General features: G+C 38.0%; 1 non-coding gene across 1 annotated transcript; it reads right to left on the minus strand.

Annotated features, from left to right (window-relative positions):
- Positions 1–531: 531 nt before the first annotated feature.
- LOC147355117 (U6 spliceosomal RNA) lies at positions 532–638 on the minus strand. The gene has a single exon (XR_015144958.1). It is a non-coding gene; the product is annotated as a U6 spliceosomal RNA (small nuclear RNA).
- Positions 639–13,597: the final 12,959 nt, after the last annotated feature.

The following is a 13,597-nucleotide window of genomic DNA, read 5'->3' on the forward strand; positions in this document are numbered from 1 at the left end:
AAAGGTACAAAATTGGTAACAAATACATAGAAGCAAAAATCAAAAATGTAGAGTAGAGTTTGGAATTTCAAAAATATGATGTTAAAGCAAAGAAGAAGGAAAAGAAAGAGAGAAAAAACGAACAAAGAAAAACAAACAAGGTCGTGAAAATTATAAAGAAAATACAGGTACAAAATTGATAACTAATACCAGAAAGCAAAAATTAAAAATCTAGAGTAGAGTTTGGAATTTCAAAAATACAATGTTAAAATAAAAGGAAGTAGAAAAATAAAGATAGAAAACAAACAAACAAAAACAAACAATGTCGCAAAAATTATAAAGAAAATACAGGTACAAAATTGATATCAAATACCAAAAAGCATAAATTAAAAATCTAGAGTAGAGTTTGGAATTTCAGATATACAATGTTATATAAAAGAAGAAGAGAAAGAAACGGAGGGGAAAAAAAAAGTCACAGAAATTATAAAAAAAACTGTAGGTACAAAATTGATAACATATACAAAAAAGCTAAAATTAAAAATCTAGAGTAGAAAAAATATGGAACACTTCACGAATTTGCGTGTCATCCTTGTGCAGGGGCCATGCTAATCTTCTCTGTATCGTTCCAATTTTAGTATATGTGCTGCCGAAGCGAGCACAGAGGAAACGAATTTTAAGGATGAGTTTTCTGAATTGGTTCTGGAGTTCCTGGAATTACCTCTCTAATATGATCAGATTTAAGGAGGCTAATGAATCTATTTCCAGTAGGAAAAATAATTTCTGATTAATTATCTGAGTGCTGATAATTAATAGAGTTACTTCAACTATATGTACTGGATATTCCTAATCTACCAATCTTAAGAGGCAATACCATTTTTAGAAACTAAAAGAATATAATGACTTTGGTTGGTTGCTTCTATAGGTTGCTTCAGCAGGGACCTGAATTAAATAAATCCAGGAGAGAAGGGGGAGGAGCTGTCACACCATACAACCATTGCAGAACCCAACAGGAAGATGAGAGACTCTTTGCCTGACAAGAACTCAGCAAAATAAGACTCTCACAAATTAGCTGAAGCTGCTGCTGCTGCTAAGTCGCTTCAGTCGTGTCTGACTCTGTGCAACCCCATAGATGGCAGCCCACCAGGCTCCCTCATCCCTGGGATTCTCCAGGCAAGAACCCTAGAGTGGGTTGCCATTGCCTTCTCCAATTAGCTGAAGAAAAACCACTAAACTTTGAACTCTCAATTTCTCCAATGGACTCTGTTTACTATTGTGCTCCCAACTTCCTTTACCCCTCTATAAAAGGATTCTCCTCTCTATTTTGGGGGGGGGGGGGGGGAATTGTGCTTGGCTCACATGGTTGCAGTCCCCCAGTTGTAATTCTCTGCTGATCCTGAATAAAGCAGTTTTTGCTGTAGAAATAACTGACAGTCTATTTGTTTTAGGTAAACACTTCTAATGTTACCGAACAAAGTAGTAAAAAGAAAGGTTAAACTCAGAGTTTGAATTCCCATCTCAAATACCGCAAAATGACTTAAGAGCTTCTGGATCTGCTCTGAAGCTTATCTCCTGCACAGAGTGAAATTTCTACAAATCAAATGCAGAACCTCATCCTGTGATGGGCTGAATTATAGTCCAAGTTGAATTCTCATCCTTACGGAGTATCATTTGTTAATAGGAGGGAGCTGAAAGTTAATAGGAATTTAGCTATGGTTAGTAAGTGTTCAATCTGCCAGTAACCAAGAATAACAGAGTAACCAATATGGCAGTTTCCCAGGGTCATCAGCCAGCTACTTGAGGGCAGATTGATTACATTTGAAAGCTCCATTATGGCATTGTTAGTATTTCTCCTTGATGAAGTAGGCACACTGGATATGGTTTTGTCTTTCCTGCATGGAATGCTTCTGCCCAGACTATCAGTCTTGAACTTACAAGGATGCCTTATTTACCACAATGTTATTCCACAGAACATTGTTTCTGATCAAGGAACTCACGTCACAGCAAAAGTGAGGTGGTGGTTCCATGTTCATGGAACTCTGGTCTTTCCATATCCCCAGCAACCTGAAGCAGCTATTGGAAGGGCCTTTTGAAGACTTACAGCATCATATAGGTGGCAATACCTTGCTGGCCAGGAACAAGGTTTGCCAAAAAGCTGTATAGTCTCTGAATCAGTGTCCAATATATGATATTGTTTCTCTCATAGCCAGGATTCATAGGTCCAAGGATCAAGAAGTAGAAATGGAAGTGGTACCACTCACCAACCCTAGCATCCCATTAGTAAAATGTTTGCTTCCTGTTCCCATGAATTTATGCTCTGCTGGCCTAGAGGTCTTATTTACAGAGTCAGGAATGCTTACACTGGGAAATCCAACAATGACTCATTGGTCTAGAAGTTAAGACTTCCCCGCAGCCACTTTAAACTCCACATGCTTTCTTCTTTCCTATTTCCCCCTTTTGGTATGGGAGTGCCTCTCCTCTGCCTCACGCACCACTATATTTTGAAAGCACATAACACATTTGAATTCACAGATTCACAGCTGGAAAGCAAGTTGCCTCTGCGTGAATCATACCTTGAGTTTTCAGTTTAGTTCAGTTCACTCAGTCATGTCTGACTCTTTGTGACCCCACAGACAGCAGCAGCCAGGCTTCCCTGTCCATCACCAACTCCTGGAGCTTGCTTAAACTCATGTCCATCGAGTCACTGATGCCATCCAACCATCTCATCCTCTGTCATTCTCTTCTTCTCCTGTCTTCAATCTCTCCCAGCATCAGGATCTTTTCCAATGACTCAGTATTTGCATCAGGTGGCCAAAGTATTGGAGATTCAACTTCAGCATCAGTCCTTCCAATGAAAATTCAAGACTGATTTCCTTTAGGGTGGACTGGTTTGATCCCCTTGCAGTCCAAGGGACTCTCAAGAGTCTTCTCCAACACCACAGTTCAGAGCATCAATTCTTTGTTGCTCAGCTTTCTTTATGGTCCAATTCTCACATCCATACATGACTAATGGAAAAACCATACCATGGGTTTACCTATGGTAAATTTAGATAATATTAGATATTAGATGAATCATGTACTTATTTTGAGTTGGTGCTGGAATTAGTTAAGACCTTTGGTTTTTAGGATGGAATATATATATATTACTCAGGAAAGAATGTAGGTTTTGGATGGCCAGGGACAAAATGCTGAGTATGTCTCCCCAGTTCAAATGCGGATATTTTAACTCTAAAGGGGATAGAATTAAAAAGTGTGGGTCTTTTGGAAGGTGATTAGGTTACAAACAAGGAGCCCTTATGTATGATAGTGCTTGTATAGAAAAGACCCTAAAATCTCCTTTACCCTTTCACCATGTGAGGTTACAGTGAGAATAAGGCCATCAAAGAAGAATGTCTACCTTCACCAGATACCAAAACAATAGACTCCAAAAAAGTGCCTTAATCTTAGACTGTGTGGATCACAATAAACTGTGGAAAATTCTGAAAGAGATGGGAATACCTGATCTGCCTCTGAGGCCTACATGAAGGTCAGGAAGCAACGGTTAGAACTGGACATGGAAAAACAGACTGGTTCCAAATAGGAAAAGGACTACATCAAGGCCATATATTGTCACCCTGCTTATTTAACTTATATGCAGAGTACATCATGAGAAATGCTGGGCTGGAAGAAGCACAAGTTGGAATCAAGATTGCCGGGAGAAATATCAATAACCTCAGATATGCAGATGACACCAACCTTACGGCAGAAAGTGAAGAGGAACTAAAGAGCCTCTTGATGAAAGTGAAAGAGAGTGAAAAAGTTGGCTTAAAGCTCAACATTCAGAAAACGAAGATCATGGCATCTGGTCCCATCACTTCATGGGAAATAGATGGGGAAACAGTGGAAACAGTATCAGATTTTATTTTTTTGGGCTCTAAAATCACTGCATATGGTGACTGCAGCCATGAAATTAAAAGACGCTTACTCCTTGGAAGGAAAGTTATGACCAAGCTAGATAGCATACTGAAAAGCAGAGACATTACTTTGCCAACAAAGGTTCATCTAGTCAAGGCTATGGTTTTTCCAGTAGTCGTGTATGGATGTGAGAGTTGGACTGTGAAGAAAGCTGCGAGCCAAAGAATTGATGCTTTTGAACTGTGGTGTTGGAGAAGACTCTTGAGAGTCCCTTGGACTTCAAGGAGATCCAACCAGTCCATTCTGAAGGAGATCAGTCCTGGGTGTTCTTTGGAAAGAATGATGCTAAAGCTGAAACTCCAATACTTTGGCCACCTCATGAGAAGAGTTGCCTCACTGGAAAAGACTCTGATGCTGGGAGGGATTGGGAGCAGGAGGAGAAGGGGACAACAGAGGATGAGATGGCTGGATCGTATCACTGACTCGATGGATGTGAGTTTGAGTGAACTCCAGGAGTTGGTGAAGGACAGGGAGGCCTGGCATGCTGCGATTCATGGGGTTGCAAAGAGTCGGACATAGATGAGTGACTGAACTGAACTGAACTGATTAGACTTCCCACCCTCCACAACTGTGAGAAATAAATTTCTGTGATTTATAAGCTATCGACTTTATTATATTCTGTGTAGCAGTCTGAATAAGACATACTACTCTGTAAATTTTTTAGAAGGTACAAATTGACCAACAACAAAAAAGTGAACTTTACATGATGTGTATAAAAGGTAAATTTTAAAAAGTGTAAGTGGTCAACATATAGTTGTTCACTGTAAAAGTCTGTTCAATCTAGTATATGTTTTTTTAAATGTGTATCATAAAATGTTTTCATGGAAATATGAACAAACAGAGAGAGAACAAGTGGAGAAAGAGAGGGGGAAGTGAGGAACAGGGAAGGAGGAAGGAGAAGAGAAGACAGAAAACAGAATATTAGTCTAAGTGTGTCAAAGATATTAGGTCTACACAATATTAAATGATTGATGCTGTCTTTGTACAATCATGTGCCTATTTTTCTTAAAGTGTTTTTATTTTACTTTGAGTAATTATTTCTTTAGCTTATGGTGGGATTTGCCGCCCAGATTCCCCTTAAAGTCCTCCAATATCTCTTTTTGCTAATAAGAATTGCCTCTTGCAAGGTCAACTCTCTTTAGCAAAATCTACTCATCCAATGATTGCTCAATATAGCACAAAAATCTAGTCTTGTTATCCCAGTTTGGTGTACTTTCTAACAACTATCCTCATTTCCAAGTGATCAGCTGAGATCGTTAATACTCTAGAAAATTCCAGTTTGTTTGATTTCTTTTTCCCATTCCAGTCCTGCTTTTTCCTTTTTCTATTCCTTCTATAGGTGGTGAATACCTGAACATTCCTTAATAAACTTCCTACACACTAATCCAATTTTCATTTCAGATTCAACTTTCCTGGTAATTCAGTCAATTACATTTTCTCCCATGTAACGCAGAAGAAAACTACTTCCTTAGTAGTTAATTGAATAATAAAACATACAGAGTTCCTCCAAAAATGGTGGAAATAAGACAATTGAGAACATCTGAAAACTGAACAACCATCCTTTATTCTAAGTAACATAAGTACTCAAAGTCATCAGCTTAGTTCAATTCTTAAAAGTTTTCTTAGTTCTCAAACGCTTATTTCCATTATTGGATAAAAGGCAAAGATTTAATCAATTATTTTCAACTGCATTTATGACTTCACTATACTTTCCTTTGAAAGAATTTGTATTAATGCAAAACAACAGAGAATCCATTTTTGTTGACAATATCTCTGGATTAATTTCCTGAGAACACATGTACATCTTTGAATAAAATCTGTATACTAGCTAATACATAATACTGAAAACCTGTTTAAATTGCAGTTTTAACTGTTACCAGTGTATAAAACTATTCAAGTTGAAGAAAAAAATCTGGATGAATGATTTAGCTTACATTAGCAACATTTGAAGCATTCAATGTTTCTGCTAAATAGAAAAGGAGATCTTCCTCTTAATAATTGGTTATTGGGTTATTGTAGTTGCAACCTGAGTATTTACATGTGAAGCCTTTTAATCTTGAAAAATGTACTGTTTATATATTTGAGAAAAAATAAAATGTCTAGTCTTTTAAAATATTCATGGTGAATTGAAATGAAACAAAAGAACATATACATAAAAAGTTAATAGTTGGGATCATAAATTGAAGTGAGATGGGGAAAGTAAGAAGGGGACATAAATAAATTACTTGGGCAAAGAAGCAACAAATTCATAGAGGGAGGTGGTAACACTGTCAGGAGACAGCCTGAGGCAAAAATAGGTGAAAATCACAGAGCAGAGACATGGTGCACAGAAAGGGAAACACAATTGCAGACGAGTAGCAAAAGCAAAGGTTTAATAGTTATTCTGAGTGGGATATGTTGACAGCATGCCAAAAGAATTAGGATCTAATCAGTCTGGAAGCCCAAAGACTGTGGAAGAGGCAGAATCAGATAAATAGAGTCTATAAAAAAAAAAAAAGTCAAGGGAACAAACTGATTTTGAAGGGAATATTATGTTCCTGCCAAAATCCCTTGACTCAAAAAAGGAAAGACAGATGATCCCTCCTGTTACATGACAGTTGGGTCATAATGTTCAATTTATGCACAGATACGAATGACACTATTTTTCAGTCAACCCGAGAAGATATAGGAAGCTGCCTAACCATCAAAAGAAGGCTTGACCCTTTAGTAAAGAGAAAGACTTGAAACAGTAATCAAGGACCATTTCTTCACATACATACAGACACACAATTAATGAAGCTTCCCTATATACAGAATATAACTTATTGTATGTGTGATTTATATAATGTTTCTAAGTATTTGAATTAATGTTGTGACTGCTTAAATTTTCAAGTGCAGTAAAAGCTCCTATTTGACCTCCTTTGACCTAATTCATCTGGTGAACTGACTTTCATTCACTCAATACAGTGGACTAATGTCTATGGTTCACCTATTCTCATATATCAGTATATTTCTGCTGCTACCTATTCATTTTATGCTTAGCAATTTTAGTTACATTTGTTCCACAATTTGTTCACCAGAGTAGTACCTCCTATCATAATCATACAGAGTTGTATAATTGTATTATGGTAAACAACTTTCATGCATTGGAGAAGATATGGCAACCCACTCCAGTGTTCTTGCCTGGAGAATTCCAGGGATGGGGGAGCCTGGTGGGCTGCCGTCTATGGGGTTGCACAGAGTTGGACATGACTGAGGCGACTTAGTAGCAGCAGCAGCAGCAAACATGTATTAGAGTTTCCCTGGTGGTTCAGCACTAAAAAATCTGCCTGCCGATGCAAGAGATGTGGGTGCCATCCCTGCATCAGGAAGAATCCCTGTAGAAGTAAATGACAACCCACTCCAGTATTATTGCCTGAGAAATTCCATGGACAGAAGAGCTTGGTGGGATACAGACCATGGGGTCACAAGAGTGGAACACAACTTAGTGATTAACAAAAACAACAACAAACATACATTAAGTTGATAGATAGTCTGAGGCTGTAAAGAACTGTTTTGTAACCAAATATAACTGTCCAATAAATACTTCAGCACCCATGAGAATATTTACATTTCATGAGGATTTATGAGAATATTATTATTACTCTCAATTTTAATCTCAAAAATAAAGTCAAAATGTTAAGGAAGTTACCTGTATATAGTACAAAACCCATTTAGGTCTGCTTCTTGCTAAAGTTTGTGATTTGGGGAAAGTTACTTTACATCTCTGAGTCTCCAATCCTTGACTCTTTAATAAGAAATGTATATTCCATATATGACTGCAACATTATTTCCCTCCCGATATGCTCTTCTTAAAGTTGAACTTGATCCTCCAGCCTTGGAGAGGTGAGTTCAACATCCTCTTTTGAACCTCAGTGGATCTTTTTTCATAGTAAATAGAGTTTCTTATATGACAAACACTAAATTTTATTCAACGTCAGGACATATTCATCCAAAACTTAATATATTTAACTAAAACAGATTTACAGATATTTGATTTTCAGTTGACAAAAACATTTAAAAAAATGATCTCAAGGATTAGCATTACTCTGATAATAAAATTTGACAAAGGCTACAAGAAAATTCTTCATGGTCTGATCATGAGTAATGCTGGATAATTCCAGATTGGAAGCAGACTACATATTATAATGACATAATGGGAAAAGTTGATGGTCAATTAGTTATCAGATTTCCTATGAGATGGCAACATACAAATTTAATTTTATTGCTAATTATATAAAATATGGAAAATAGCTAATCTTAACCTTTTCTGTTTTATTCAAAGGAAGTTGTTAATAGGTTTTAAGAATCAAAGAGCATAATTAAATGTGTGAGAAAGTATCTCATAAATTACATATTTGAATCTAACTGCCAATCTGTGTTTTGGTGTATTTGAAGTTGGGGCAAAAAATCTTTTTACCTTCTTGTGTGTTAAAAATTGATATTTGGGGCTTCCCTGGTGACTCAGGGGAATCCTGCCAATGCAGGAGACACAGGTTCGATCACTGATCTAGGAAGAGTCCACATTCCTCAGAGCAACTAAAGCCTGTGTACCACAACTACTGAACCTGGGAGCCAGAACTACTGAGCCTGTATGCTGCAACCACTGAAGCCCACAAGCCCTAGAGCCTGTGCTCGGAATAAGAGAAGCCGCCACAATGAAAAGCCATGCACTGCAACTAGAAAGCAGCCCTCTGCTTGCTGCAACTAGAAAAAAGCACGTGGGCAGCAACAAAGATCCAGCACAGCCATAAATACATAAAATCATGAAAAATTAATATTCAATTTACTGAAATAAATTTTTTAAACTAGAGTTTTATTTTTAAACCAAAATTATAAAACCTTCTGTTTCTATATAATGCTCCTCTATCTTTGAAATCACTTTGAGGGGTTTGCACTGAAGTAAGGAATTTTATTAAGAAATTTAAAGTTGATCATAAACACTCTCTTCCAACAACACAAGAGAAGACTACACATGGACATCACCAGATGGTCACACCAAAATAAGACTGATTATATTCTTTGCAACCAAAGATGGAGAAGCTCTATACAGTCAGCAAAAACATGACCAGGAGCTGATTGTGGCTCAGATCATGAACTCCTTATTGCCAAATTCAGACACTAATTTAAGAAAGTAGGGAAAACCACTAGACCATTCAGGTATGATATAAATCAAATCCCTTATGATTATACAGTGGAAGTGAGAAATAGATTTAAGGGACTAGATCTGATAGATAGAGTGCCTGATGAACAATGGACGGAGGCTCGTGACATTGAACAGGAGAAAGGGATCAAGATCATCCCCATGGAAAAGAAATGCAAAAAAGCAAAATGGCTGTCTGAGGAGGCCTTACAAATAGCTGTGTAAAGAAGAGAAGCAAAAAGCAAAGCAGAAAAGGAAAGATATAAGCATCTGAATGCAGAGTTCCAAAGAATAGCAAGAAGAGATAAGAAAGGCTTCCTCAGCGATCAATGCAGAGAAATAGAGGAAAACAACAGAATGGGAAAGACTAGAGATGTCTTCAAGAAAATTAGAGATACCAAGGGAACATTTCATGCAAAGATAGGCTCGATAAAGGACAGAAATAGTATGGACCTAACAGAAGCAGATGGCACCCCATTCCAGTACTCTTGCCTGGAAAATCCCATGGATGGAGGAGCCTGGTGGGCTGCAGTCCATGGGGTCACTAAGAGTCGGACACGACTGAGCAACTTCACTTTCACTTCCATGCATTGGAGAAGGAAATGGCAACCCACTCCAGTGTTCTTTCCTGGAGAATCCCAGGGATGGGGGAGCCTGGTGGGCTGCCATCTATGGGGTCGCACAGAGTCAGACACAACTGAAGTGACTTAGTAGTAGTAGTAACAGAAGCAGAAGGTATTAAGAAGAGGTGGCAAGAATACACAGAAGAACTGTACAAAAAAGAGCTTCACGACCCAGATAATCATGATGGTGTGATAACGCACCTAGAGCCAGACATCCTGGAATGTGAAGTCAAGTGGGCCTTAGAAAGCATCACTATGAACAAAGCTAGTGGAGGTGATGGAATTCCAGTTGAGCTATTCCAAATCCTGAAAGATGATGCTGTGAAAGTGCTGCACTCAATATGCCAGCAAATTTGGAAAACTCAGCAGTGGCCACAAGACTGGAAAAGGTCAGTTTTCATTCCAATCCCAAAGAAAGGCAATGCCAAAAAATGCTCAGACTACCACACAATTGCACTCATCTCACAGGCTAGTAAAGTAATCCTCAAAATTCTCCAAGCCAGGCCTCAGCAGTACATGAACCATGAACTTCCAGATGTTCAAGCTGGTTTTAGAAAAGGCAGAGGAACCAGAGATCAAATTGCCAACAATCTGCTGGATCATCAAAAAAGCAAGAGAGTTCCAGAAAAACATTGATTTCTGCTTTATTGACTATGCCAAAGCCTTTGACTGTGTGGATCACAATAAACTGTGGAAAACTCTGAAAGAGATGGGAATACCAGACCACCTGACTTGCCTCTTGAGAAACCTATGCAAGTTAGGAAGCAACAGTTAGAACTGGATATGGAACAATAGACTGGTTCCAAATAGGAAAAGGAGTAAGTCAAGGCTGTATATTGTTACCTACTTATTTAACTTATATGCAGAGTACATCATGAGAAATGCTGGGCTGGAAGAAGCACAAACTGGAATCAAGATTGCTGAGAGAAATATCAATAACCTCAGATATGCAGATGATACCACCCTTATGGCAGAAAGTGAAGAGGAACTAAAAAGCCTCTTGATGAAAGTGAAAGTGGAGAGTGAACAAGTTGGCTTAAAGCTCAACATTCAGAAAATGAAGATCATGGCATTTAGTCCCATCAGTTCATGGGAAATAGATGGGGAAACAGTGGAAACAATGTCAGACTGTATTTTTCTGGGCTCCAAAATCACTGCAGATGGTGACTGCAGCCATGAAATTAAAAGACACTCCTTGGAAGAAAAATTATGACCAACCTAGATAGCATACTGAAAAGCAGAGACATTACTTTGCCAACAAAGGTCTGTCTAGTCAAGGCTAAGGTTTTTCTAGTAGTCATGTATGGATGTGAGAGTTGGACTGTGAAGAAAGCTGAGCGCCAAAGAATTGATGCTTTTGAACTGTGGTGTTGGAGAAGACTCTTCAGAGTCCCTTGGACTGCAAGGAGATCCAATCAGTTCACCTAAAGAGGACCAGTCCTGGGTGTTCACTGAAAGGACTGATGCTGAAGCTGAAACTCCAATACTTTGGCCACCTCATGCGAAGGGTTGACTCATTGGAAAAGACCCTGATGCTGGGAGGGATTGCAGGCAGGAGGAGAAGGGGACCACAGAGGATGAAATGGCTGGATGGCATCACCGACTGGATGGACATGAGTTTGAGTGAACTCTGGGAGTTGGTGATGGACAGGGAGGCCTGGCATGGTGCAATTCATGGGGTTGCAAAGAGTTGGACATGACTGAGCAACTGAACTGTCTGAATATATGTAATATATTTAAATTTCTTCAAATTCCCCAATCAACAAATCTAACAAAACCATCCCAAGTATTAAATATACACAGTTAATTTAATGGCAACATACTCTCAATATTCTTGCCTGGAGAACCCCATGAACACCAGAGGAGCCTTGCAGGCTACAGTCTGGGGTTACAAACAGTTGGACATATGTTGAGTGACTGAACTACAGCAACAGTTAATTTTATCAATGATCATACAAATATGGATAATCTTAGATTATCTTTAAATATTTGAATAAATTTGGTTTCTGCTACCCCTCATAGATTATGAGTACACAACTTAAGCATTCAGTTCAGTTCAGTCCAGTTCAGTTGCTCAGTTGTGTCTGACTCTTTGCGACTAAATAAGTCCAAGGGACTCTCAAGAGTCTTCTCCTGTGGCGGATTCATGTTGATGTATGGCAAAACCAATACAATACTGTAAGGTAATTAACCTCCAATTAAAATAAATAAATGTATATTAAAAAAAAAAAGTCTTCTCCAACACTACAGTTTAAAAGCATCAATTCTTCAGTGCTCGGCTTTCTTCACAGTCCAACTCTCACATCCATACATGACCACTGGAAAAACCATAGCCTTGACTAGATGGACCTTTGTTGGCAAAGTAATGTCTCTGCTTTTCAATATGCTATCTAGGTTGATCATAACTTTCCTACCAAGGAGAAAGTGTCTTTTAATTTCATGGCTGTAGTCACCATCTGCAGTGATTTTGGAGTCCCCAAAAATACAGTCTGACACTGTTTCCACTGTTTCCCCATCTATTTCCCATGAAGTGATGGGACCAGATGCCATGATGTTAGTTTTCTGAATGTTGAGATTTAAGCCAACTTTTTCACTCTCCTCTTTAACTTAAGCATTAAATACACTTTAAGTACTTGAACAGATTATTCCTGAAACCCAGCACAGAAGTACTGATAGTTTATGTCTGAATTACTCACTCATTTTTATCTTTAATTCTAAGGACCCAAATTTAAAGATTCCACTAACAGTATATTTTCAGCGATCATTTCTATTGTGTGTCAGTAAGGAAATGGAAATCACATTTCAGAATATATTTGAGTTAATTTCTCTGTGGGTTCAAGTTTTTTTTTTGTTTGTTTGTTTTTTATTAAACACTTATTTAGTCAAGATAGTAAATCTAGAAGTACACTTTTTTAGCACAACTTTCATCTTTCTGTTATAGTAACATGCCAATAACGACTAATCTATTCCCTCTAAAAAGGAAGTTTTCCCAGCATTCATATCCTGGGTTCAAGTTTCGCTATTACATTCTGGCCTCCACACATAGATTGCTTTACTACCTCAATGGATTCAATTAATCAATTTTCCAGATGACTATTTTAAACTATATGTATATCCTTCAACTCAAACACTTAAATACTTTTTAAATATATACAATTTAAGGATTTATCAAGTTTCAGTCTGGTTTTATACCAATTTTTTCTAAAGTAACTTCAATTACAATTTTTTTTTTTTTTGGCTGCATCACATGTGGCACATGCAGAAGGCAATGGCACCCCACTCCAGTACTCTTGCCTGGAAAATCCCATGGATGGAGGAGCCTGGTAGGCTGCAGTCCATGTGGTCACCAAGAGTCGGACATGACTGAGTGACTTCACTTTCACTTTTCCTCTCATGCATTGGAGAAGGAAATGGCAACCCACTCCAGTGTTCTTGCCTGGAGAATCCCAGGGACGAGGGAGCCTGGTGGGCTGTCATCTATGGGGTCACACAGAGTTGGACACGACTGAAGTGACTTAGCAGCAGCAGCACGTGGCACACAGGATCTTAGTATCATCCTTAAAGTATTTAGAAAAAAGATGTTTCAACTTTTTGTAAGGACGTGCAATATTATTCTAGATATATACATATACAAACATTATATATATATGTACACATCTACCACATACAGGAAATATATACATATACATTATTTTTATTTGTAACCATGTTTTACTTCATAGAGTTAAGAGAAATATGAAGAAAGAAAAGACAACAAGATTAATGAGGACCTACTGTGAACTACTGAGTTATCATTTTATGTATTACCTTTTACAATACGCATTTTACAAATAAGGATATGAGCCTGAAGGATAAATCACTTGTTCAAAGTCACACAGTTAGT

The sequence above is a fragment of the Bos grunniens genome, chromosome 17 (assembly GCF_055505025.1).
Source record: "Bos grunniens cultivar Pamir isolate PY7600 chromosome 17, Bosgru_T2T1.0, whole genome shotgun sequence".
NCBI classification, from domain to species: domain Eukaryota; kingdom Metazoa; phylum Chordata; class Mammalia; order Artiodactyla; family Bovidae; genus Bos; species Bos grunniens.